This window comes from Gopherus flavomarginatus, chromosome 20 (assembly GCF_025201925.1).
Source record: "Gopherus flavomarginatus isolate rGopFla2 chromosome 20, rGopFla2.mat.asm, whole genome shotgun sequence".
Lineage (NCBI taxonomy): Eukaryota > Metazoa > Chordata > Testudines > Testudinidae > Gopherus > Gopherus flavomarginatus.
In genome coordinates, this window is record NC_066636.1 from 12870864 (window position 1) to 12897092 (window position 26229).

A 26229-nucleotide genomic window follows, 5' to 3' on the forward strand; every position below is an offset into this window, starting at 1 on the left:
GCCTGAATCAGCTGACCCAGGGTTTGAGAATAGTGACTTGGGTGTGTTAATGGCAGTGTAAACGTAATGCTAGGCTATGCCCACACTGCAATGAAACACCCAGGGCTGCCCCATGCCAGCTCAGGCTCCTGGGGCTTGGGCCGTGGGGTGGTAAATTTGCAGTGTAGACGTGTCGGCTCAGGCTCAATACTGGGGTCTGGGACCCCCCAAGGATGGGAGGGAGTTTAGCAAGCAAAAAAGATAAAATGGCAGTGGAGAATTACCGTGGACTCAATGGCATTTCTCCATTGGTCTGTCTGCTTTGGGGCAGGGACAATAACACGTCCTGCTGCATTCGTTATTTCAAAGGGCGGTTTAGGATTTTCATTCTCAGACACTGGGCACAAAGCAGGACTCAACCCTCGATGCAAACTAAACGAGCTGCCCACAGATTCTGGTAGCCACAATGAGCATTTGGTGTGAGAGCTCAGATCTGCCCCTGTCCCAGAGGGTGGAGGTCATCTGCAAGGGGACTGGACCACTAACCTATCAGCTCCTAACTCCCAAACTTTCAGTAACTCTATTATCAGTGGCTGTGAGCATAATTTAAACCATAAGAAAAACCACACTGGGCTAGACCAAAGGCCCATCTAGCTCTGAATCTTGTCTTCTGACAGTAGCCAATACCAGGTGCCCCAAAAGCTACTCCTCCAGGCGCCACTGGGAATTGAACTCAAGATCCTTTGCTTACAAGGCAAGTGTTTTAGCCAGCTGAGCCATGCTGCCTGCATGTAGCTAAAACACACTGTCTGACCACACCTGACTCACTGACATCTCCACCAAGCCCTGAAAAGCTTTGCTTGTGTTTGGATTCTGCAAAGCAGAGGAGCAGATGAGGTTTTCCTTGCAAGTTGTGTGTGTGTGTGTGTGTGTGAATCTTTGGCCAGGTCTGCACTACAAAGTTATTTTAGCATCATTACATTGCTGAGGTGCGTGAAAAACACACAACGCTCCCTCGGTCACCAGCTTTTGGCTGGTGCACACACTGCAATGCCACATCTGGCCACAAAACTGCCCTGTTTTGGTGACAAAATAAAACCACCTCGACGAAAGGCCTAGAGCTTTTTGCAGCAAACTTAAAGTGATAGAGTGCCAGTGTAGATGCTGCCGTTCATTATATAACTGTAACTGGCCTCCAGCAGTATCCCACAATGCCCTCCATGAACTCACCTGCCCTGCATTCTGCTACAGAGCCATGGGGCCCTCCCCTTTCATAGCTCCAGGAAGTTCTGACAGCTGAGTCTGCTGCTCTGCTCTGGCAGCCAGGAGCAAATCTCTGCCGTGGATGCTGCTCACTCCCGCCCTGCAAGCACAGAGCAGGTGGCAGGAACTTCCTTACAGTGGGGGCGGCGGGGCATTGGCATCTGAACTGTGACGCCCCCATAACACCCCTTCCTTCGAGGAGGCTCTTACATTCTAAACTGGGACGGCTGTTTTCTAGTAAAATCACTAAAAGGGAAGGAGAAAACTCGAAAGAGGTTCCTCCTGGTGCTCACGTCCATGAACCTGAATACTCTCTCAGTCCTCAAAGACAGACCTGGAGAAGGAGACTTGCTGAAGCGAAGCAAAGCCACAGGGGTCTCTGAGGATTCCCTGGCCCTTTGCCTTGTCCTGCCTGGCTGATGTCAGCATCTCTCTGTGAGGTCACCACCTCCCCACCACCTTGAAACAATAGTCTGAGGTCCTGCAAAAGGCCTTTATGATGTCACTGCCACACCCCTCCCTTGCTGTGCCAATGTCCTGCTCCTGGCCAGGCCCTTTGGAGGTCTGAGCTACTCCCCACTCAAGGCAAGAAGTGTCTTCGGTGCTCCCTACCCCTGCTCCATATGTTAAACCATTGAATACCTTATTTTTTATTGCATTTGTAGCTCATGTCATGATTTCAATGCACAATCTGGACGCATGATTTTCTCTGTCATATAAGACAATACATTTTCATGCTAGGATGTGTAAATCTGTATTTATTCATGCCATATATAAGAAAATAAAACAAATTCATTTCCTCTAAGCATATGGAAACTTTTTAATTTTCACAGTAACTGAAATGTACAAACACCTAGAAATGGAACTGTCACCAGCACAGGGTTGGCCAGTATTAAATAGTGTTACAGTAGGAGACAGAGTTAGGATGTTAACCCCAGCCCTTTTGTTCAAAGGTCGTGTCTCTCGCCTTCCCCCATGAACTGAAGCGCAGCATTCGAGAGATCCAGAGACTAGCTGATGACATTTCTGAGTGCTAAAATAGCAAGCGCTGTCCGTCCTGCGTTGGCCAGTGGTGACTGGAGAGCTGGTTTGTTGAGAATAAGCTTCAAGGTGAGAAGCAGCAGCCCAAAGTGGGCCCCTACAAGTACTGAAGTGGCTCAGTTGGGAGAGCGTTAAGACTGGAAATCAAAAGGTCCCTGGTTTAATCCCAGGCTTCAGCAGCCTCTTTGATCCCTCTCTGTGCAGCTGTGGGCTGTTTCCTGGCAACACAGCAGTGCCTTTACCTAATGCAAGTTCTTTCTTTCAGGTTTTGCTGCGGGAAAAGGCAGCATTGGCTTCTGCAGCCAGTTGGCCCTCCTGAACTTTCTTTCTTCTCTTGCTCTTTCTCAGCAAGGGGAAGGAAAAGAAGCTCCCCCTCAAGCTGGAGTCACGAGGGGGATGTAAGGACGACTTCCTGAGTGCCGGCTCCAGTCCTCTGCTCTGCCAGCTGGCCCATTGAAGAGCTGCCACCATTTTCTCCAGGTTCTCCCCTCGGTGTGTGCCAGGGTGAGCACCACCAAAGTGCAGGGAATTTGAGGGCAGGGCAGGACAGCGCACTGTGATGGAGTTTCTGTAGTGTGGTGGTTCTCACATTTGCCTAACCTGCAAAAGGGCCTCAGCCCCAAAACCAGGCAGAACCATAGTGGCTTCCTTTTCCCAGCTCCCCTTGCTGTCCAGCAAGGCCTCCTCCTTCTGCCACTGGCCTGTCCCTGGGATAACCCCAACCTCCGCACGATAGAGGGTGGTGATATCAGTGGAGAAAATACCTTGGCGTCAGCCTGGGGAAGCTGGAGGAATTAGGCCAGTCGAACCCATGGAAGTGCACTTGGCTGCTGGGAGGTAGAATCTTGTTTCTGCCTCTTGGCATCCCAGGGGTGGCTATTTGCAGCCCAGGAAAAGAAGTGGGGTTCTGGGTGGAAGGAAAACAAGTTAAGGGTTAATGTCTCTTTTACCTGTAAAGGGTTAACAAACAGGGACCCAAACACCTGACCAGAGGACCAATCAGAAGACAAGATACTTTCAAATCTCATGTGGAGGGAAGCCTTTGTTTGTGGGTTTGGGGTTTGGCTTTGTTCTCTCTGGGTCCTGGACGGGGCTAGAGGTGCAACCAGGTTTCTGCCAATCTCACTGCTACAGTCTCTTATCTATTCAGAATTGTAAGTAAGAAAAGGCGGCCATAGACTTTTAATTTGTTTTTTTTTTCTATTTGCATATGTGTACTTGCTGGAATAGCTTAAATTGTGTTTCTGCTGGAGAAAGTTTCTTTCTATTGTTTATAAGTTGAAAGACCCTGTAACTTTTTACCATCTAAAGTGCAGAGATAAACCTTTTACTTTTTTCTTTCTTTTTTATTAAAAGTTTTTCTTTTTAAGACCTGTTTGATTTTTTTTTCCCAGTTGAGGCTCTAGGGAATTGAGTCTGTATATTCCAGGGAATTGGTGGGGAGAAGGGAAGAATAAATTTCCTCTTTGTGTTAGATTCACGCAGCTTGAATCTGTATTGCCTCTGGGTGAGGGGGAAGCAGGGAGGGAAAGGTAAATTTCCTCTTTGTGTTAGATTCACGGAACTTGAATCTGTATTGCCTCTGGGAGAAGGGGAGAGAGAAACTTGATCTCTCTGTGTTGTGTTTCAAGGAATTGAATCATGGTATCTCCTAGTGTACTCAGGCAGGAAAGATCTGGGAGGAGGTAAAGAGATGGGAGGGAATGGTTTATTTCCCTTTGTTGTGAGACTCAAGGAATCTGGGTCTTGGGGTTCCCTGGGAAGGTTTTGGGGGGACCAGAGGGTATCAGGCCCTAGAAATTCCTGATTGGTGGCAGCGCTACAGAATCTAAGCTGGTAATTACGCTTAGAGGACTTTATGCTAGTACCCATATCCTGGACGCTAAGGTCCAGATTTGGGAATTATACTATGACACGAGTGTGCTGCTTTCTGGCAAGATGGTTTTCTGTTTTAGGCTTGGGAGAAGCCTGCGAGAGGAGTTGTTCCAGTGAGAACCGCTTTCTTGCTGACCTGGGGGTGCCAGTGACAGCTTGTGAGGGGGCAGGTGCTGGCTTGAGTGAATGGGATATAGGAAACCCTAGCCTGCCCCTCCAGGCCAAGTCCACTGCTTGTCTCCTGCTTTGTGACATCCAGATTTAAATCTTCCCAGCATGTGCTGTGGCTCGTGTATTAAGCCTTCCTGGTGGGCCTGGTCTTTGCCAAAGTAGCTCAGCTGGGAGTGCATTGGATTGAAGATCTAAAGGCTTCTGGTTTGATGCCAGGCTTTAGCACCCCCTTCACCCTGGGTGTGTTGTGATGGGCTTTCTTCTGGGTGTGCAGCTGTGCCCTGAACTTGTGATTTTTCCTAATTTCAGAGACAACACTTGCAGAGGGCGTGTGTGGGGTCATGTGCCCCACCTGGGTTAGCTATCGCCTGCTACATTATATGGTGTTGCCAGGCTCCCTCCCTCCTGCTGAAGACAGCCCAGAGCCCTTTAAATCCCGGCTGTGGTTGAGATTTAAAGGGCTCAGAGCTCCCTGTTGCTGCGGGCAGCCTAAAGTCCTTTGAATCCCGACTGCGGCTCTGGTGGCCGGGCTGGGGCCAGGATTTAAAGGTCTTGGGGCTCCCCTCAGTGGCAGGAGCTCTGGGCCCTTTAAATCCTTGCCCCGGCCCCGCCAAGCTCGGGGTTCCCCCTGGCGGCCACAGCCCTGGGCCCTTTAATTTGCCCCTGAGCCCCAGGGGGCTCCCAGCCACCTCTGCAGCTGGGAGCCCTTGGTTAATTTAAAGGCTCTGGGTCTCCCAGTCACAGCTGGTTCCCCAGGGCCTTTAACTGTTGAGAGGCCACGCCTCTTCTGGATGAGGCCACGCCCCCTCAGGACTCCCGCTGTACCGGTAAGTCCTGTAAGTTACTTTCAGCCCTGTACCCAGCCAATGCAGTGTGAGGGCTGAGTCTTGTATCTCTGCACCCTGGGTCCAGGGCATGCACTCTCTCTCGCCTCCTCTGCTGTGTAGAATCTGGCCCTGCTGCAAAGTGTCCCCCATGAGCCACCAACTTCCAGGACAGCAGGTTCAGCTGTCAGAGCAGGGACTTGGAAATGGTGGGGATGTAGCTCAGTGGTAGAGCACATGCTTTGCCTGTATGAGGCCCTGGGTTCAATATCCGGGTTTGTTTTTTCACACTACAGCTTTGCTCATGCCCATCTCGGATGTGACCCAGCATCTCCCTGCCCGAGTTTCAATCCTGTTCAGTGAGGGGCAAGTGACAATTGCATGGAAGGTCTGGGGGGGTGCGCAGGGGGTTGCTCTTAAGTCACCTTGGTATGTTTAAGATTCCCACCCGCTGTGCTGGGTGGGACAATGGTAGATGAGAAAGGCAAATCCTCCAGCACTGGAGGGAAACGTCCCATCTGCACAGCCCGAGGGGCAAGGAAACAGAGGGGCCGTCAGTGCTCAGAGAGGAGAGAGGTCAGTGATTTACCCCCACCAGGGGACACTGCCTTTTTGAGGCGGGTGCAGCTGGCTTGGGATGGTGCTGACGATGGATAGAAAAAAGGCTGGAGCCAGAGACAGATGGGACCACAGAAGGGGAAGGGGAATGGCAGCCCCACAGAAGGTCCTGGGTGCTCAGATGCCCCAGTTATTGCGCCCTGGCCTGTCCTAGAGAGAGAAAAGACCCAGAGGGACCCAGCCCCCCTACAGTGATCCCGTGGACAAGAACCTGGTTGGGAGTGGGGTGAAGGTTCCCTCTGGGCAAAGGGGAGCTGAAATCCCTCAGTGTCCTGGAATTTAAGCAATGAAAGCTTCAAACCCTGCACGGGTGTGGGCTGAGGTGCATCAGCAGAAGGTTGGGCTGGACAGGGGTGGCAGGTTTATATAATTTTTGGTGGTTCCCAGAATGGGACCAAGTCCTGCCCCACCCCACACCTGTGTAAGGCTCTGGGAGGGAGTTTGGGTGTGGGAGGGAGAGGGGTTGGGCTCTAGGAAAGACTTTGGGTGCACAGTCTGGGCTCAGTCAGAGGGTTGAGGTGCAGGAGTGGGTGTGGTGGGCAGGGTCCTGGAGGGAGTTTGGGTGCGGATATGGGGTTTGAGTTGGAGCAGGGTGTGTAGGGTGCAGGAGAGGGTGAGGGGTGCAGCATTTACCTCGGGCTTTTTCCGAAAGCAACCTGCACCTCTCTCTGGAAGCCTCTAAGCAGGAGGGCTGGGAGTGTCTCTGTGCACCGCTGCCAGTAGACTCTACCCCACAGCTCCCATTGCCACAGAAGGCAGAGTTGGCACTCGGGGAGACCCCCCCACACACCCCCCAGGGGTTGCAGTGACATGCCAGCTGCTTCCAAGGGTGGTGTGCCACACGGAGCGAGGACGAGCAGAAAGCTGCCTTAGCCCCCTTTGGCTGGTGGTGGTGGCGGCGGGGGTCCCTGGGCCCTTTTAAATTGCCCATAGGCAGCAGGGAGGACCAGAGGGGACACTCCCAAGGCCAAACATTGCTTTGCACAATGATAAATCTTGGAAGAGGACAGAAATGAAATGGCAGCAGAACCTAAGGAATGAAAAGCCTCCGGATTCTTGTGTGTGCACTGACTCTGAAGAGAAACTGTAATTTGACTCGCTTTGTGTCTGCAACCGGTAAAATATCAAGGCAAAATCATTCCAGTGATTGTGACACCGGGTTTGAGGAGGCTTTTGTGTTATTAAAATGTAACTAGCATGTTAGGGTCTGTCTTGTTCAAGGATGGGAAGATGTTCTTTTTCAGGGATCTCAGATGAGAACTGGGGCACAACACCTGGTTTGTTTAGGCCACAAAAATGGAGGAACCTCATCTCTCCTGCTGGCAAAGAAACCCAGATACCTAAAAGACAGGGACTCACATCCCTGAATGGGCTTTAAAAAAGTTAGGCCCTGACCATTTCTTGTTTCCGCAGACTAGACACTTTAGCAAACTTTAGAATTCCTTGGTGCTAAACACTGTGAAACTCCCCTTTCTCCTTCACACATGGCTTTAACGCCCCTTATCTCACTCAGGCTCATGACTGCCCAGAGTTGGAGAACTGTCCCTGTTCCCATTGGAAAGATGGGGAGGAGCCTGAGGTACAGAGAAGGGAAGTGACCTACCCAAGGGCATACACAGAAAGGTGGTGGCAGAGCCAGAAAGAGAAGCCAACACTCCTGACTCCTGTTCTAAAGGACAAACCGTCCCCCTCCCTCCTAGAGGTAGGGATAGAGCCCAGGAATCGAGATGGTGGGGAAATTTCATTGAAACCGTTTTTGTCAGAAAATCCCATTCAGACTAAACCGGTTTGTTTCTCAAAATCATAACAAGTGGGATGAAAGTTCTTTGCAAAAGTATTTTGTTGCAAAAGAAAAGCATCTCCTGTTTGTCACAGTGTGTTAAATTGTCTCATCACACGCAAAGAGGAGACACTTAAAGCTCGAACATTAGATAAGATGCTTCAGTCTGAGCTAAGTCGTTGCTGCTTTTACCAATTTCAAAATTAAAAAAAAACAAATAAAATAGACTGTTTCAGCTATTCTATGTGTTAATCTGCTCTGAGTAAACGTGATAGGACACCTCATATTATGCCCTACTCCTAGTGACACTCTCCAATGGATACCCATCCCCCACCCACTGTGAGGTAGGTAGGAGTAGATCATTATTATCCCTTCTTGAAAGATGGAGAAACTCAGGCTGAAAAAGAGAATTGACTTGTCTCAGGTCACACAGCCAGTCAGGCTGGGCTGGGACAGCAGGGGGTGTGTGGGTGGGGGAGCACTGGTGGGCGGGGAGGGGAGAGCCCAGAGCTGGGGCAGCAGTTGTGTGGAGGGGAGAGCCCAGGGCTGGGATGGCAGGGGGATGCGGATGGGAGGAGGCCCAGAACTGGAGTGCCAGGGGGTGCAGGTGGGGGGGGAGCCCAGGGCTTGGGCAGCAGGGGAGTGTGTGTGGGGGGCCCAGGGCTGGGGTGGGGGCAGCCAAAATTTGTTTTGCTTGGGGCGGCAAAAGACCTAGAGCCAGCCCTGCTTCCATGCACCGTGAGGTAGGTAGGAACGGATCATTATTATCCCTACTTGAAAGCGGGAGAAGCTAAGACTGAGAAAGGAGAACTGACTTGTCTTAGGTCACACAGCCAGTCAGAGGCAGAGTTGGGAATAGGCCCCCAGAGCCCTGATTTTCAAACTAAGCATCGGATCTTGAATTTCAGACACTGAATGACCTGAATAAAGTGCTCTCAGATGAGCTCCAGACCAATGACAGTGAGAGTAATTCAGCAAGTATTTGAGGAGAACTGCAATGTTAGAGAGAATCATGAACTGCTCAGAGACAATTAATGCAGAGAAGCAGCAAAACTCATCAAACACAGAACTGGTTCTGACTTATTTCCTTGGTCTTAAAAGATAACAGTAAGGACCTGAGTCTCCTCTCTGTCAATAAGCCCCCGCTCAGCCAATCAGGGTAGAGACGGAGGATGGGAGGCTGAGGGTTCTCACCAAAGAGCCCAAAGGATGGCCCAGGTCACTGGTGGGGATCACTGCCCGAGCACTAGTTCAGCCCCACATATTTGGGTGGACCTTCCACAGTGAGAGCTGCAGAGCACTGCCCCGCAACAAACACACACATACACACACACACCCCTCTCCTGCTGTTGGAAGGGGAACAGGAGAAAGGAGAAAAGCAAGAGACGAAGAGAAAGGAGGGAGGGAGGGAGGGATGGAGGAAAAGGTGAAACAAAAAGGACAAACCCTAATGTCCCCAGTGATTCTAAGGGACAAAATCCCAGGTGTGGAATAAAATTCTGCCTCCTTAAGCTCGTGTTTTCCATGCCTAGAATTCAACACTCACCAGATGGATCAGACTGAACAGGTTTCAAACCTCCAGGAGACTCCTACCATCTAAACAGGGACGGCTGTTTTCTAGTAAAATCACTACAAGGGAACGAGAAAACTTGAAAGAGGTTCCTCCTGGCGCTCACGTCCGTGAACCTGAATAATCTCTCAGTCCTCAAAGAGAGACCTGGAGAAGGAGACTTGCTGATGCAAAGCCACAGGGGTCTCTGAGGTTTCCCTGGCCCCTCGCCCCTGTCCTGCCTGGCTGATGTCAGCATCTCTCTGTGAGGTCACCACCCTCCCACCACCTTGGACCAATAGTCTGAGATCCTGCAAAAGGCCTTTGTGATGTCACTGTCACCCCCCTCCCTTGCTGTGCCAATGTCCTGCCCCTGGCCAGGCACTTCGGAGGTTTGAGCTACTCCCTGTGGATCACCCCACTCAAGGAGCGTTCGTTCTAGGCAGCAAGCCGGTTAGACAGGAAAACATCAGATGCTGCTCCCAATGCTACACTCAGTTTTTCAGAAATTAGTCGACTTTATGGCCAAAAGAGACCATTAGAGCATCTGATCTGACCCCCTGCATATCACAGGCCTCCTGTATGACACAAGAGCTACTTTTGGGGCAAACACATTCCAGAAAGGCATCTAGTCTTCATTGAATGACATCAGGAGATGCTGAATCCACCACTTTCCTTGGTAGCTTGTTCCTGTGGTGAATCATCCTCACTGTTGACTATTTGGGGCTTAGTTGTAACATGAATTTGTCTCTCTTCACCTTCCAATCATTGGGTCTTGTTATGTCTTTCTCTGCTCGATTAAAAAGCCCTTTAACACCCAATCTTTTTTCTCCATTAAGGCACTTCAACACTTCAATGAAATCACCTTTCAATCTTCTTTTGAGAAGCTAAAAAGGTTGAGCTCTTTCAATAGCTCATTAGAAGGCATTTTTCTCCAGCCCTCAGAACATTTGGTGGCTCTTTGCTGCTTCAGCTCCAATTTCACAACATCTGTTTCAAATGAGGACACCAAAACTGGAGGCAGTATTCCAGTATCAGTCTCACTGACACCGTGTCACCTTCTGTGGCGTTATTGACATAATCTGTAACTGTATAGATCACTGTTGCAGCCACTGTTCTATATTTGTAACCAAAATTGTAGAAAGATTGTTGTGTAAGGGGTCTATGGAGAGGTTCTGATTGGTTGATTATAATGATGCTATCTCTAGATGTGTATCATTTTTGTAGTTGACGTCATGAATATTGGCTCTATGCTGTCCCTATTTCAAACTTGTGCTCTGCTTCTGGGGAACACCCCAGCTAGTCAAGTTGGTGTCAGTTCTGCCTAGCCTGCCTGATGGCCCATTAAGGACCATCAGCTATACAATCGACCCATTGAGAGAAGGCAGATACGCCTTGTGACTCAGCAAGGTATGCAGGGACCTGCCTATGGACAGAACTCCAAGGTTTTTCTATGCCAAGTGCTGGATAGAGTGTCCTTGGGACAAAGAAAGCAAAGACCACATGGCAAGAGACTATAAAAGGTTGATGCCTCGTCTCCATCTTGTCTTCAATCCTGCTTCATACCTCTGGAGGGACATTGCTACAAACTGAATCTCTATACAAAGGACTGAATGACCCATCCTAGCTGTGGATGGACTCCAGAGACTTGATTTGAACCTGCAGTTTATTCCATCACTGCTACAAGCCTGAACCAAGAACTTTGCCATTACTGTACGTGAAGGGTTAAAATTCATGTGCATTTTGTATAACAACCTGGTCTATGGATTGTGCCAGCTCTTTTCCAGACCCAAAGTCCAGAGTAGGGTCAAGGGACGAGAAGCCTAGCAAATAGTGACCAGCTAAAAGAAAGCTGGGTTAACAGAAAGCCTTGTTTGCTAAGATAGGCTTGGTCAGCAAATTGCCAGGTGTTGGAGCTAAGAACTAAAGAATTGTATCTTATTCAGAGTTGCAGATTGAACAAAGAATCCCTGTTCCTATTGTGTCAGTCTCTTCTGTAGGGAGACGTTCTTCCCAGAGATCCAACCTTGAGTTTATGAAAAGTTGGCACATGTCAGTATAAGGTATGGCATCCTTCCACCTCCCTTCCCAAAGACAAATGCCTGCCTTCAGACACACAGAAAACAATCTTTATTGCCATATACTTTCACTGTTTCTTTGCTTTAAACCCTACGAATGTACCTGTTGGACAATCAAAGGAGTTGCTCCATTCCTATGGACCCCAAATCAGAATTCAACATATATATTTTATACTAATAACGTTTTATCAAAGTGTTAATGAAATGTTAACTTACTAACTTGAGATCAACGGTGGAGACATTATGTAACCTGTTAACCATTGGCTACTGTGCTATCTTGTCTTGCTGCAAAACCTATCCCAGGGTTTGGTCTCCCTCCTGAGACCCCCCACTGTAACTGCCTCCCTAGGATCCTGCCCCCTACCTGTCCCCCTGACCCTAATCCACACCCCTGCCCCCAGATAGACCCCTGGAACTCCCACTCCTATCCATCCACTCCCTGCCCCCTGACAGGACCCCTAGAACTCCCGGCCCATCCAACTCCCTCTGCTCCCTGCCTGCCCCAACCCTGGTCCACCCCCCGACAGGCACCCCCTGAGCCCTCAACCCATCCAACCCCCTGCTCCTTGTCCCATGACTGCCCCCTCCAGAGACCCCCAGACCCACTAATCACCTCCCCAACTATCCAACCCCCCCACCTCCTGGCAGCTCTGTCTAGTGGCTGCTCCCACCCACACGCTCAAAGTGGCAGAGGAGGTTCCCTCTCCTTGGGTGGGAAGGTTGCCTTGTGGTTAAGGCACAGGACTCAGGCTAAGGTGTTCTGGGTTTGAGTGTCTGCTCTGCCACAGACTCCCTGCTTAGCCTTGCGAAAGTCACTGCACCTCTTTGTGCCCTAGAGCCAACGTGCCAAATGGGGCCAATGCTGATCCTGCCTCCTGGGCTAAATCCATTCATGGCTGGCTGACGGGGAGCGGAGAAATGGAGATCCCAACATGGGAAGATTGGGGCTGAATTTCTGCACAACTGGAGAGTGAGAGCCAGCTCCACAGGGGGGATGGGAGCGAGAGGGGCTCAGGCCAGCTCCACACAGAGTGGTTGCAAGGCTGAAGCCCTGACCCTTTTGCCACTAAGGTGGCTGGGGCTCCTGAACTGGGGACTTCAACCCCACATCTTCTGCCAGGGTCCAGGTCTTCTCCTCCCTGCCCCAGGGTGGCTCCTCTCCCCCTTCACCATCCCCTAGTGCAGCTCCTGCTGGCATCTGGGCTTCTCCCACCACCTCCCAACCCAGCCTGGCTTCTCCTCCCCTGCCCCAGCTTGGCGCTTCTCCGCCCCACTGCAGCTCCTGCAGGGGCCCAGGGCTTCTTCTCCCCCCTCGCCTCCTCCTCAGCGTGGCTCCAGCCCAGTCCGGGGCTTCTCCTCCCCCACTCCAGCTCGGCTCCTCTCCCCGCCCTACCCCCTGCCAGTATCTGGAGCTTCTCCTCCCCGCAACCTCCCACTGCCCCCAGCCCCAGCCTAGCCGGGATCCCTGGGGCACCCGATGCTGCTGTGGCCGGAGCCGAGCCTGGCGGGCAGGGAGCAGCGATTCACGCGGAGACCATGGCAGAGCCATCAGCCCGAGAGGTGCGGGGCAGCCCCAGGGAAGCGGGGCGGGCTGTGCTGCTGCTGGACCCACACCCCCGCCCACCCCGACCCCTGAGGCTGTTTGGGGGGAGGGAATCACTCAGCCCCCGCAGGAGCAGGGAGAGGGGAGCAGTTCAGCAGAGCCTCCCCAGCAAACAGCTGATCACAGCTGCGCGCAGGCTGCCCCCAGGGAAAAGCTCAGCTGGACGTAGGTATCTGTGCCCTCATGAACCACTAAGCACTCCAGGGACCCCTCCAGCCTTGACATAGGTATCTGTGCCCCTCACAACTCCCTAAGCCCCCCAGGGACCTGTACAGCCTGGAAGTTGTCATCTGTGCACCCCATAAACCTCCTAATCCCTCGGTACCCATCTAGTCTGCACGGAGGTACCTGTGACCTCCAGAAACCCCCTAAGACCCCCACAATCCCTACAGGCTGGACGTAGGTATCTCTGACCCACACGAACCCTTTGAGGACTCCTTCAGCCAGGATGTAGGTATCTTTACCCCCACAACTCTGTAAGCCCCCCAAGGGACCCCTACAGGCTGGACATAGGTATCTGTGCCCCACACCTCCTAAGAACCCCTGGGACCCCTATAGCCTGAAGTTAGGTATCTGTGCCCCCCACGATCCCCTAAGGCCCCCCGGGACACTGACAGCCTGGACCTAGGTATCTGTGCCCCCCACAAACCCCATATACTACCCAGGACCCCTCCAGCCTAGATGTAGGTATCTGTACCCCCACAGCCCCCCTGGGACTCCTACAGCCTGGACGTTCGTATCTGTGCCCCCCACGAAACCCCAACACCCACCCCGGGAACCCTCCAGCCTGGAAATAAGTATCTGTGCACCCCAAGAACCCATAAGCACCTGTAGGGACGCCTACAGCATGGACTTAGGTATCTGGGGCCCCCCAAAACTCCCTAAGACCACCAGGGACCCCTACAGTCTAGAGATAAGTATCTGTGCCCCCCCGAACCCCATAAGCCCCCCCTGGACACCTCTAGCATGGATTTAGGTATCTGTGCCCCCCACGAACCCACTAAGCCCCCCAGGGACCCTCCAGCCTGGATGGAGGTATTTGTGCCACCCACAACCCCTAAGTGCCGAGGAACCCCTCCAGCCTGGAGGTAGGTATCTCTGCCCACCAGAAACCCCCTTAGCCCCCCAGGAACCCCTCCAGCCTGGATGCAGGTATCTGTGCCCCTCACAAACCGCTTAAGCCCCCCCTTCCGGAACCCTCCAGCCTGGACCTAGGTATCTGTGCCCCCTCAACACACTATTTCCCCCTGGAAGCCCTATTGCCTGCATGTAGGTATCTCTGCCCCCCACAAACCCCCTAAGCCTCCCAGGGACCCCTACAGCCTAGATGTATGTATCTGTGCCCCCCAGAAAACCCCTAGTCCACCCGGGGACCCCGAAAGCATGGACCTAGGTATCTGTGCTCCCCAGGAACCCCCTACCCCCCCCCAGGAACCACTCCAACATGGACATACATATCTGTGCCTCCTATGAAAACCCTAAGCCCCCCAGGGACCCCTAGAGCCTGCAGATAGGTATCTCTGCCATCTGCAAAACCCCCTAATCCTCCCCGGAACCTCTCCAGCCTGAATGTACATATCTGTGCCGCCCACAACCCCCCTAAGCCCCCCGGGACCCCTCCAGCCTGGATGTAGATATCTGTGCCCCCCGACTCCCTAAGCCCCCCTAGAATTCCTATAAACTGGACGTAGGTATCTGTGTTCCCTACAATACCACTAAGCCTCCCCAGGGACCCCATCCAGGACATACATAGGTATCTGTGCCCCTCTCCAAGTTCCTAAACCCCCACGGACCACTGTGCTCAGCAGAACTCCCTAAGCCATCCAGGGACCCCTCCAACCCGGACGTAGATATTGGTGTCCTCCACGAAGCCCCTAATCCCCACCAGGACCTCCGCAGCCTGGACGCAATTACCTATGCCCCCCACTACCCCTCTAACTCCCACAGGGTCCCGACCATCCTGGAAGTAGGTATCTGTGACCCTACGAACCCCCTTATGCCCCCCCGGAATGCCTCCAGCCTGGACATAGCTATCTGTACCTCCCATGACCCCTAAGCCCCCCAGGGATCTCTACAGCCTCTACGTAGGTGTGATGCTCTGTGCATTACCCTGCGTGGCCACACGGTGTCACTGTTGCTCCATGCGGGAAATGCTCTGAGCATTACTGTGATGGAGTAGGGACTGTATCTGTGGGGGATGGGAGAGCAGCGGGTGACTTTAGGTGAGGGACAGGACCTAATCCTGTAACTCGAGCTAGGCAGCGGGGATGGGGTCTGCACTTTGCCTGGGAAGCTGGACAAAGAAAGGGGAGGCTGGAGGGAGTTAGTTCAGTTTTGGTTTGGAGCTGGGTTGCTGGTATTCAGGGAATCCCAAACTGGGAACTAAGCTTCCTGAACCCCCAGAAGGACTGAATTGAGGGGTTCTGGTTGTGCCCAAACGCTTTGCTGTATCCTTCGCTCCTGTTGGTCAAAAAAACCTTCTGTTTTACTTGCTGGCTGAGTCACTGTGTGTCCCAGGAAAAGGGGTGCAGGGCCGGATTCCACCACACTCTGTGACACCCCCTAAGCTCCTCCGGGACCCCTGCAGCCTGGACGTAGGTATCTGTGCCCCCCACCATACTCCTGAGCCACCCAAGGACCCCTACAGCCTGGACGTAGGAGGAACCCTTCTGCCAAGCTGAACTGATAGCAGCAAGGACTGGGTTCAATACATAGGGGTCCCTTCTCTACAATGTAATGCAAGTCAGCTCCCGACCCCACCCAGTGACATGGGAAAAATTTACATACACACCCCTACGTGCCTCCAAGAGGCAATACTTCCCCTCTCGCAAGCAAAGAGTCTGGGTGTAGCAGAAAAAGTTTAATAACGTGAGAGAAACAACATAGCATTAAATTGGGAAAATATCTCAACTAGGCTGTGTCCTTTTCCCTGGGCTCTTGAGTCCAGCAATCCTCAAACCACCTCAAGACTCCAAAGTCCAATACCTCAAATGTTTGAAGAGTCCAGCAACCCCAAAATCACCCACAGTTCCTCAGCCCGAGTTCAAGAGTCTATCTGCAGGGCTTTTCCCAATGCCAGCCAGGGTAGAAAGGAGCACCTTACGTGGTCCACTGCTGACTACCCTGCCTCTCGGTGGGATTCTGCTTCCGCCTTCCCCACGAACTGCTCAGCTCGGTCCACCAGCTTCTCTGCTCTTCCAGCCGACCTCTGATCTGCCCTAGCTGTCCCCAAAAACTGCTCTGCTCACCTCACTTCATGGGCCACTCCAACCGTCCCCCAAACTACTTCTCTCCATTAGCTACTCTGCTCTGCAATATAGTTTCAGACTCCCTCACTAGCTAGCACAACTCTTTAGTGCTTTCAGCTCAGGAACCTTGAACTCGAATTCTTAAGAGAATCAAAAATCAGCACTACTATTCATCTGTAAAAAGAGAAAAAGGTGCAATTAGTATTTTCGGCTTACCCAAGGAGCCCACTCCCTTGTCTAGTGAGTGCCACTCAGTTGATGGTGAGAATCCCTGTCTCAAAGCAGTTTCACAGTTCCTCATCCATACAATCAGGTTGACAACACTCCACATCTCACGCCCCAACAACAAATAAACTGGGGATACCACAGCTGCCAAAGCAACCATCCCAGACTGCCGTGGTCATGTCAGGCGGGGTGTGTGTGTCTATGCAAACACGATCAGCCCCCGAAATTCTTTTCCACACTCGACATAATTCACCACCAGATGTCAGGGTAGAGTTCATCCAACTTCTGCTTACATAGGTATCTGTGACCTCCACAACCCCCTAATCCCACCGGGACCCATCTAGGCTGGATAAAGGTATCTGTGCTACCCACAAACCTTTAAGCCCCCCAGGGAACCCACAAGCCCAGATGTAGGCATCTGTATTCCCCACAAACCCCCTAAGACCCACAGGACCCCTCCAGACTGTAGGTAGGTATCTGTGACCCCCAGAGCCCCACAAAGAACCTCGGAACCCCTACAGCATGGATGTTTGTATCTGTGACCCCCACAAACCGCATAAGCTACCCAGGGCCCCCTACAATCGGGACGTAGGTATCTGTTCCCCCCCAACACACCTAATCACCCACGGGACCCCTCCAGCCTAGACATAGGTATCTCTGACCCCACGAATCCCCTAAGCTACAACGGGACCCCTCCAGCCTAGACGCAGGTATCTGTGCCCCCTACAATCCCCGTAGGCCATGATGGGACCTCTCCAGCCTCAACATAGTTATCTGTGCCCCCACAAACCCCCTAAGCCCCCCGGAATGCCTCCAGCCTAGACGCAGGTATCTGTACCAAACATGAACCCCTAGGGCCCCCAGGACCCCTCTTGCCTGAATGAAGGTATCTGTGCCCCCCAAAAAACCCTAACCCCCCCAAGATCCCTACACCCTGGACATAGGTATCTGTGCATCCTCATGAACCCACTGATCCTCCCAGCAACCCCTACAGCATGGATATAGATATCTGTACCCCAAAATGCCCCAAAGCAACCCCAGGACCCCTACAGCCTCGAAATAGGTATCTGTGCCCCTCCACAACTCCCTAATACCCCCAGAACCCCTCCAGCCTGGATGTAGACATTTGTGACTTCCAGGAGTCCCCAAGCCCTCCCCAGAACTTCTCCAGCCTGGACATAGGTATCTCTGCCCACTACAAAAACCCTAAGACCCATAGGGCCCCGACCAGCCTGGTTGTAGGTGTGTGCATGCCACACAAACCCGCTAAGCTCCCCAGAGCCCCCTCCAACTGGGACGTAGGTATCTGAGCAACCACAACCCCTTATGTCCCCCAGGGAACCCTCCAGACCATACGAAGGTTTCTGTGCCCCTCACCAACTCCCTAAACCCCCAGGGACCATTAAAGACTGGATGTATGTATCTGTGTTCACCACAACCCCCTAAGCCATCCAGGGACCTCTCCCGCCCAGACGTAGATATTTGTGTCCCTCATGAAGCCCCTAATCCGCACCGGAATGCCTCCAGCCTGGACGTAGCTATCTGTGCTCCCCACAAGCCCTAAGCCCCCCAGAGATCTCTACAGCCTCTACATAGGTGTGATACTCTGTGCATTACCCTGCATGGTCACACGGTGTCACTATTGCTCCATTCGGGAAATGCTCTGTGCATTACTGTGATGGAGTGGGGTCTGTCTGTGTGGGGGATGGGAGAGCAGGGGGTGACTTTAGGACCGAACACGTGCTCAGCCTGTAACCTGAGCGAGGCAGGGGGGAGGAGGTCAGCACCTTTGCCCGGGAAGCTGGACACAGGAAGGGGTCGGCTGGAGGGAGTGAGTTCAGTTTTGGTTTGGAGCTGGGTTGTTGGAATTCAGGGATTCCCAAACTGGAAACTAAGCTTCCTGAACCCACAGAAGGACTCGATTGAGTGGTCCTGGTTGTGCCCAAAAGCTCTGCTATATCCTTTGCTCCTGCTGGCCAAAAAACCCTTCTGTTTTACTGGCTGGCTGAGAGTCACTGTGAGTCCTAGGAGGAGAGGTGCAGGACCAGACTCCCCCACACTCCGTGACAGACCCTAAGCCCCTCCAAGACCCCTGCAGCCTGGTCGTATTTATCTGTGCCTGCCACCAAACACCTAAGACCCCCGGAGACCCCTCCAGCCTGAACTTAGGTATCTGTTTCCCCCCACAACCCCCCTAAGCCCCTCAGGGACCTAAACAGCCAGGACATTGGTATCTGTACCCCATATAGACTCCAGAAGCCCCCAGGACACTCCAATTTGCATATAGGTATATGTGCCCCTCAGAAACCCACTAATCCCCCAGGAACCCCTGCAGCATGGACGTAGGTATTTGTACCCCCACAACTCCCTTAACCCCCCAGGGACATCTACAATCTGGACGTAGATCTCTGTGCCCATCATGAAACCTCTAACCCCCCCAGGACCGATACAGCCTGGACTTACCTATCTGTGCCCACCCGAACCCCTAAGACCCCCTGCTACCCCTACAGCCTGGGCATAGGTATCTTGGGCCCCCACAAATCTCCTAAGACTCCTAGGATGCCTCCAGCCTAGATGTAGGTATCTCTGGCCCCACTAACCCCTAAGCCCCCCGGTACCACTACAGCCTGGATGTAGGAATATGTGCACCTCACAAACCCCCTAAGGATCCCTAGAGCCTGGAGATTGGTATCTGTGTCCCCCTCAAAACTCTCTAAGCCCCCCAGGGACCCGTACAGCCTAGACTTAGGTATCTGTGCACCCAAGGCAGCTAAGACCGCCCAGATCCCTACAGCCTGGATGTAGGTGTGATGGTGCTGCCCATGGGAGCCAGCTGAGGTCACTCAATCAGGGTGAACTGCAAACAAAACAGGGCAGACAAATCCCAAACGCTGCTGGTTATTTCAATACTTAGATTTACCAAGCCAGCACAAACCAGCTTCTGTAGTACCTCACTGGTTACCTACAAGTTTAAACCACGCAGTTCCCTTAAAGTACCCAGCCTCAGGCCTCCATCCAGACATGCCTGTCCGATATGATGGAGTACAGCAGTTGGCAGGAAAGCACTCGATGCGTTGCATCTACACTAGACGCAATATATCGACCCCGCTGGATTGATCGCTGTCCACTGATTGGGTAGCTGGTATAGACATACCCCAAGTATCTGGAGATCGGAGCTGGATCCCGGAGGGGGACACATTGAAGGAACTCAGGAGTTAAGGTGCCTCTATTGTCAGCTGTCAGGGCTGCTGTGGCTAAGAGGAGGGTGCTTGACTCCTGGCAGGCTTAGGCACCGCAAGCTTGGGAGGCAGGAGAAGTGAAGCGTCCATGGTGTACTCGGGGTACTCATGCTCAGAGCAGGGGTGAGCTGCGGCAAGGGGGGGTGCCACAGGGCAGAGCAGGGAGGTTGCCACAAGAGGGGCACCTCAGGGTGGAGGGGGGGAGCTGCAACGGGTGGGGCGCCTCAGGGCGGGGGTGCAGGGGGGGAGGGCGCAAGATTGAAGTTTCGCCTAGAGCATGAAACATCCTTGCACCGGCCCTGCCCCATGCCCTGCCTGCAGCTAGCCCTGCACCCGCTGCTCTGCCCTGCCCGCAGCCAGCCTCTGTCTCCAGCCAGCCCTGCACCTTCTGCCCTGCTCACACAGCCGCATCCTCCCTGCCCTGCCTGCAGTCAGCCGTGCAGCCAGCCCGACACACCCCCTGCCCTGTCTCCAGCCAACTCCTGCCGCACCCCCCTGTGGCCCTGCCCAAAGCCAGCCAGCCCACACACACCCCCAGCCTGCACCAGCCCTGCACGCCCTGTCTGCAGCCAGCCCTGCACCCCCTGTCTTGTCTCCAGCCAACCCCTGATTCACCCCCCGCCTGAGTCCAGCCAGCCCCGCACCCCATGCCCTGCCTACAGCCAGACCCTACCTCCAGCTAACTCCATGTCCACTGGTGCCATTCAGTTCCCAGGGCAGTAATCCTGCACATCTGCTTCAATGATGGGGGCAGGGAGCAGCTGGGACCCACACATGTGCACAACCTAGGGAACCAGACAGCAAATATGAAAAATAGGGACGAGGTGGGGGGTAATAGGATCGTAAATAAGAAAAAGACCCCAAAATTAAGACTGTCCCTATAAAATCGGAACATCTGGTCACCCTAGCACACCCCCAGGACTCCTGAGTTCCATTGCTGGGTTTCCTGTTGGTTTCACTGCTGGTTGTTTTCCTTTTCCTGGGGGACTTTGGGCAAGTTGCTCCCCACTCTAGGGCTCTGTCCCCAGCAGTCAAATGGGGATTTCATAGTTTCCCGCTATTGGAAACTGCTGGGAGAATTTCCCAGCCAAAGCTGCTCTGACAGTGCTAAGCAGAATCTGACCATTCAAGGGAGGAGCTAACTGCCTAGGAGGAGTGTTTGGCTCTGGGGTTTCACTTCAGCCCAGTCTAGAGAGAGGGGCCCAGCCATGGAGTTTGGCTCAAGAAGACCAAGTCTCCAATTTATTAAGGGCGTTTTGAATTCCAATTCTGTGCTCCTAAGTGCTTGATGTCAGCTACAAAATTTAGAAGCATGCTCTCCACTGCATTTTCCAAATCATTCATGAAAATATTGAATAGTACCGGACCGTGGACTGATCCCTGCCGGACCCACTAGGTAAGCCCTCTCCGTTGGACAGCCAAATCTGGAGAAGGGCTCCTGGAATCTGGGCTTTCAACCAGCTCTGCACCCACATTACACTGATTGCAGCTGGACTGCATTTCCCTCGTTCGCTTGTGAGAATGTCCTACGAGACTGTGTGAAAAGCCTTAGTAACCCCAAGCTAGATCCCATCTACTGTTTACCCACCTCCACCAGGCCTGGAACCCTGCCAAAGAAGGAAAGAGGATTCGTTTGGAATGATTTGTTCTTGACAAATCCATGCTCACTAGTCCTAAGAACCAAATGATCCTGTAGGTGCTGCTGACAAACTGAGTGTTTAAGCGAACAGGAGCTGCTAACAGGGAGTTTTGCAAGGGAGTTCTCCAGGTGAAGGAGGAGCACATACAGCATCTGTGGGGTAAGTGACTGTCTGCAGTGTTTGGGTTTGTGTGTGTGTTTGGGGGTTACTTGCTGTGTGCTGAGCTTGTGTTTGTCAGTCTGTTTGGTTTGTCTGTTTGAAGGACCGTGTGCTGTAGCTGGCAGTTGGAGGTGGAGCTACTAGGAAGGTTTGAAAGCTAGAAGCCTCTGGTAATTGGCTGAGCCTTAACCAGTGGGCGGGGCATTCACTCAGGCCAGGGCTTTATAAAGCTGCGCACAAGCGACCAGGGAGCTTAGTGAACAGGAGCTGCTAACAGGGAGTTTTGCAAGGGAGTTTGGAAGGGGAGTAGGAAGGGAGGAGGGGTCCCTTGTCGGTCTCATCTGTGACCCATTGGTCCCTTGAACCCATAACCTGAGCCACATCGAAAACCTTTCTGTTTACAGCAAAGAGGAGCGTACAGAGAGCTGTAGACGGGAATTTGAGAGTTTGACAGAGGGAGGCTTACAATGGTGAGGAGGACCCGCAACACCTGTGCCAGCACTGCTTCTGTCTCCTCCACCTGCGCCTGTAGCCAGACAGAGCACCAAAGCATGGATGCTTTTACCCAGATTCTGGTGTGGGCTTGCAAAGACTGTAATTTGCAATTTCCACTTACTGATATCCAGGCTGGGGGTGGCATCCAATGTGAAAGGTGCCTACTGGTGGAATCTCTCAGGCAGCAGGTGGGAGAGCTACAGGAGGAGGTGGCCAGGCTGAGGAACATCCATGTCCATGAGCAATTCCTGGACAGTATCCATGTGGAGACAGCTGATGGTGCTGTCCCAGTTAACAGGTCTACTGACACTCCAGTGGAAGAGGTGATGCCTCAGGGTGTACCTGACACACCAGTGGAGGAGGAGGCTCAGGGTGGACGCAGCCAGCTGGTTACTTCTAGCAGCGGGCAGTGCTCCACTGCTGCTGCTAACCCTCCTGTTGTGGTAAAAAATACAGGAGAGAAGAAATCACCCCCAACAGTTAAGGGGGTGAAGCCTCGTACCCCTAAGGCTGGGAGGTCTGCTGCCACCACTGATAAGAAACGTAGGGTAGTGGTGGTTGGAGACTCTCTGCTGAGAGGGACGGAGACACCCATCTGTCGCCCTGACCGTTCATCCCGGGAGGTATGCTGCCAGCCAGGGGCCCGTATCCGAGATGTTACAGAGGCTTTGTCGAGGATTATCCGGCCTTCTGACTACTATCCCATGCGATTCATCCATGTGGACACAAATGATACTGCGAGGTGTGATGCTGAGCAGATCAAGAGTGACTACAGGGCTCTGGGAGTACGGGTTAAGGAGTTTGGAGCGCAGGTGGTATTTTCTTCGATTCTTCCTGTTGAAGGTAGGGGTCCGGGCAGAGACAGATGCATCGTGGAGGTGAATGCCTGGCTGCGAAGATGGTGTCGCCAGGAGGGCTTTGGTTTCCTCGACCACGGGATGCTACTTGAAGAAGGACTGCTAGGAACAGATGGCATTCACCTTTCGAAGAGGGGAAAGGCCTTATTTGCGCACAGACTGGCTAACCTGGTAAGGAGGGCTTTAAACTAGGTTCGACGGGGACAGGTGAGCAAAGCCCACAGGTAAGTGGGGAACAAGACCTGGGAGATGGGTTGGAAACAGGAGGGAGCACGGGCTATAATGGCAGAGAGGAAGGAGGGTCAGGGTAAAGCTGGGAGGCAAAATCAAACCAGTATCTTAGATGCCTTTATACAAATGCAAGAAGTATGGGTAATAAGCAGGAAGAACTGGAAGTGCTAATAAATAAATACAACTATGACATTATTGGCATTACTGAAACTTGGTGGGATAATACACACGACTGGAATGTTGGTGTGGATGGGTATAGTTTGCTCAGGAAGGATAGACAGGGGAAAAAGGGAGGAGGTGTTGCCTTATATATTAAAAATGTACACACTTGGACTGAGGTGGAGATGGACATAGGAGACCGAAGTGTTGAGAGTCTCTGGGTTAGGCTAAAAGGGGTAAAAAACACAGGTGATGTCGTGCTGGGAGTCTACTACAGGCCACCTAATCAGGCGGAAGAGGTGGATGAGGCTTTTTTCAAACAACCAACAAAATCATCCAAAGCCCAAGATTTGGTGGTGATGGGGGACTTCAACTATCCAGATATATGTTGGGACAATAACACCGCGGGGCACAGACTATCCAATAAGTTCCTGGACTGCATTGCAGACAACTTTTTATTTCAGAAAGTTGAAAAAGCTACTAGGGGGGAAGCTGTTCTAGACTTGATTTTAACAAATAGGGAGGAACTTGTTGAGAATTTGAAAGTAGAAGGAAGCTTGGGTGAAAGTGATCATGAAATCATAGAATTTGCAATTCTAAGGAAGGGTAGAAGGGAGTACAGCAGAATAGAGACAATGGATTTCAGGAAGGCGGATTTTGGTAAGCTCAGAGAGCTGATAGGCAAGGTCCCATGGGAATTAAGACTGAGGGGAAAAACAACTGAGGAAAGTTGGCAGTTTTTCAAAGGGACGCTATTAAGGGTCCAAAAGCAAGTTATTCCGATGGTTAGGAAAGATAGAAAATGTGGCAAAAGACCACCTTGGCTTACCCTTGAGATCTTGCGTGACCTACAAAATAAAAAGGTGTTATATAAAAAATGGAAACTAGGTCAGATCACGAAGGATGAATATAGGCAAATAACACAGGAATGCAGAGGCAAGATTAGAAAAGCAAAGGCACAAAATGAACTCAAACTAGCTATGGGAATAAAGGGAAACAAGAAGACTTTTTATCAATACATTCGAAGCAAGAGGAAGACTAAGGACAGGGTAGGCCCACTGCTCAATGAGGAGGGGGTAACAGTAACGGGAGACTTGGAAATGGCAGAGATGCTTAATGACTTCTTTGTTTCGGTCTTCACTGAGAAGTCTGAAGGAATGTCTAGTATAGTGAATGCTTACGGGAAGAGGGTAGGTTTAGAAGAGAAAATAAGGAAAGAGCAAGTAAAAAATCACTTAGAAAAGTTAGATGCCTGCAAGTCACCAGGGCCTGATGAAATGCATCCTAGAATACTCAAAGAGTTAATAGAAGAGGTATCTGAGCCTCTAGCTATTATCTTTGGGAAATCATGGGAGACAGGGGAGATTCCAGAAGAGTGGAAGGGGGCAAATATAGTGCCCATCTATAAAAAGGGAAATAAAAACAACCCAGGAAACTACAGACCAGTTAGTTTAACTTCTGTGCCAGGGAAGATAATGGAGCAGGTAATCAAAGAAATCATCTGCAAACACTTGGAAGGTGGTAAGGTGATAGGGAATAGCCAGCATGGATTTGTAAAGAACAAATCATGTCAAACTAATCTGATAACATTCTTTGATAGGATAACGAGCCTTGTGGATAAGGGAGAAGCGGTGGATGTGATATATCTTGACTTCAGTAAGGCATTTGATACAGTCTCACATGATATTCTTATAGATAAGCTAGGAAAGTACAATTTAGATGGGGCTACTATAAGGTGGGTGCATAACTGGCTGGATAACCGTACTCAGAGAGTATTTGTTAATGGCTCCCAATCCTGCTGGAAAGGTATAACAAGTGGGGTTCCGCAGGGTTCTGTTTTGGGACCGGTTCTGTTCAATATCTTCATCAACGATTTAGATGTTGGCATAGAAAGTACGCTTATTAAGTTTGCAGACGATACCAAACTGGGAGGGATTGCAACTGCTTTGGAGGACAGGGTCAAAATTCAAAATGATCTGGACCAGTTGGAGAAATGGTCTGAGGTAAACAGGATGAAGTTCAATAAAGATAAATGCAAAGTGCTCCACTTAGGAAGGAACAATCAGTTTCACACATATAGAATGGGAAGAGACTGTCTAGGAAGGAGTATGGCAGAAAGAGATCTAGGGGTCATAGTGGACCACAAGCTTAATATGAGTCAACAGTGTGATACTGTTGCAAAAAAAAGCAAACGTGATTCTGGGATGCATTAACAGGTGTGTTGTAAACAAGACAGGAGAAGTCATTCTTCCACTTTACTCTGCGCTGGTTAGGCCTCAACTGGAGTATTGTGTCCAGTTCTGGGCACCACATTTCAAGAAAGATGTGGAGAAATTGGAGAGGGTCCAGAGAAGAGCAACAAGAATGATTAAAGGTCTTGAGAACATGACCTATGAAGGAAGGCTGAAGGAATTGGGTTTGTTTAGTTTGGAAAAGAGAAGACTGAGAGGGGACATGATAGCAGTTTTCAGGTATCTAAAAGGGTGTCATCAGGAGGAGGGAGAAAACTTGTTCACCTTAGCCTCCAATGATAGAACAAGAAGCAATGGGCTTAAACTGCAGCAAGGGAGATTTAGGTTGGACATTAGGAAAAAGTTCCTAACTGTCTGGGTAGTTAAACACTGGAATAGATTGCCTAGGGAAGTTGTGGAATCTCCATCTCTGGAGATATTTAAGAGTAGGTTAGATAAATGTCTATCAGGGATGGCTTAGACAGTATTTGGTCCTGCCATGAGGGCAGGGGACTGCACTCGATGACCTCTCGAGGTCCCTTCCAGTCCTAAACTCTATGAGTCTATGAATCTTGTTTTCTGACAGTTGCCAACAGCAGGTGCCCCAAAAGGCACTCAACCAAGCACCGCTAGGAGTTGAACCAAGGATCTCCTGTTTACAAAACAGGTGTTGTAACTAGCTAAGCCATGGTGCCTGCTGTTACTTAAAGCATCGTGTCTGCCCACACCTGACTCTGCCAATCCCCATTGAGCCCTGATAAACTTTTCTTGTGTTTGGATTCTGTAAAACAGAGGAGCAGGGGAAGGTTTACTCCCAAGGTGTGTGAGTGTTTATTTGGACAGGTCTACGCTACAAAATTAGGTTGATGTAACTACATTACTTAGATGTATAAAAAATTTACACTCCCCCAAGCAATGCAGTTATAGCAAACCAATGCCGGTGTAGCTAGCAGCTCAGCTGTCA

General features: G+C 51.5%; 1 non-coding gene across 1 annotated transcript; it reads left to right on the top strand.

Annotated features, from left to right (window-relative positions):
• The first annotated feature begins 2388 nt into the window (after positions 1-2388).
• On the top strand, positions 2389-2462 carry TRNAS-GGA (transfer RNA serine (anticodon GGA)). The gene has a single exon. It is a non-coding gene; the product is annotated as a tRNA-Ser (tRNA).
• The last annotated feature ends 23767 nt before the right edge of the window (positions 2463-26229 follow it).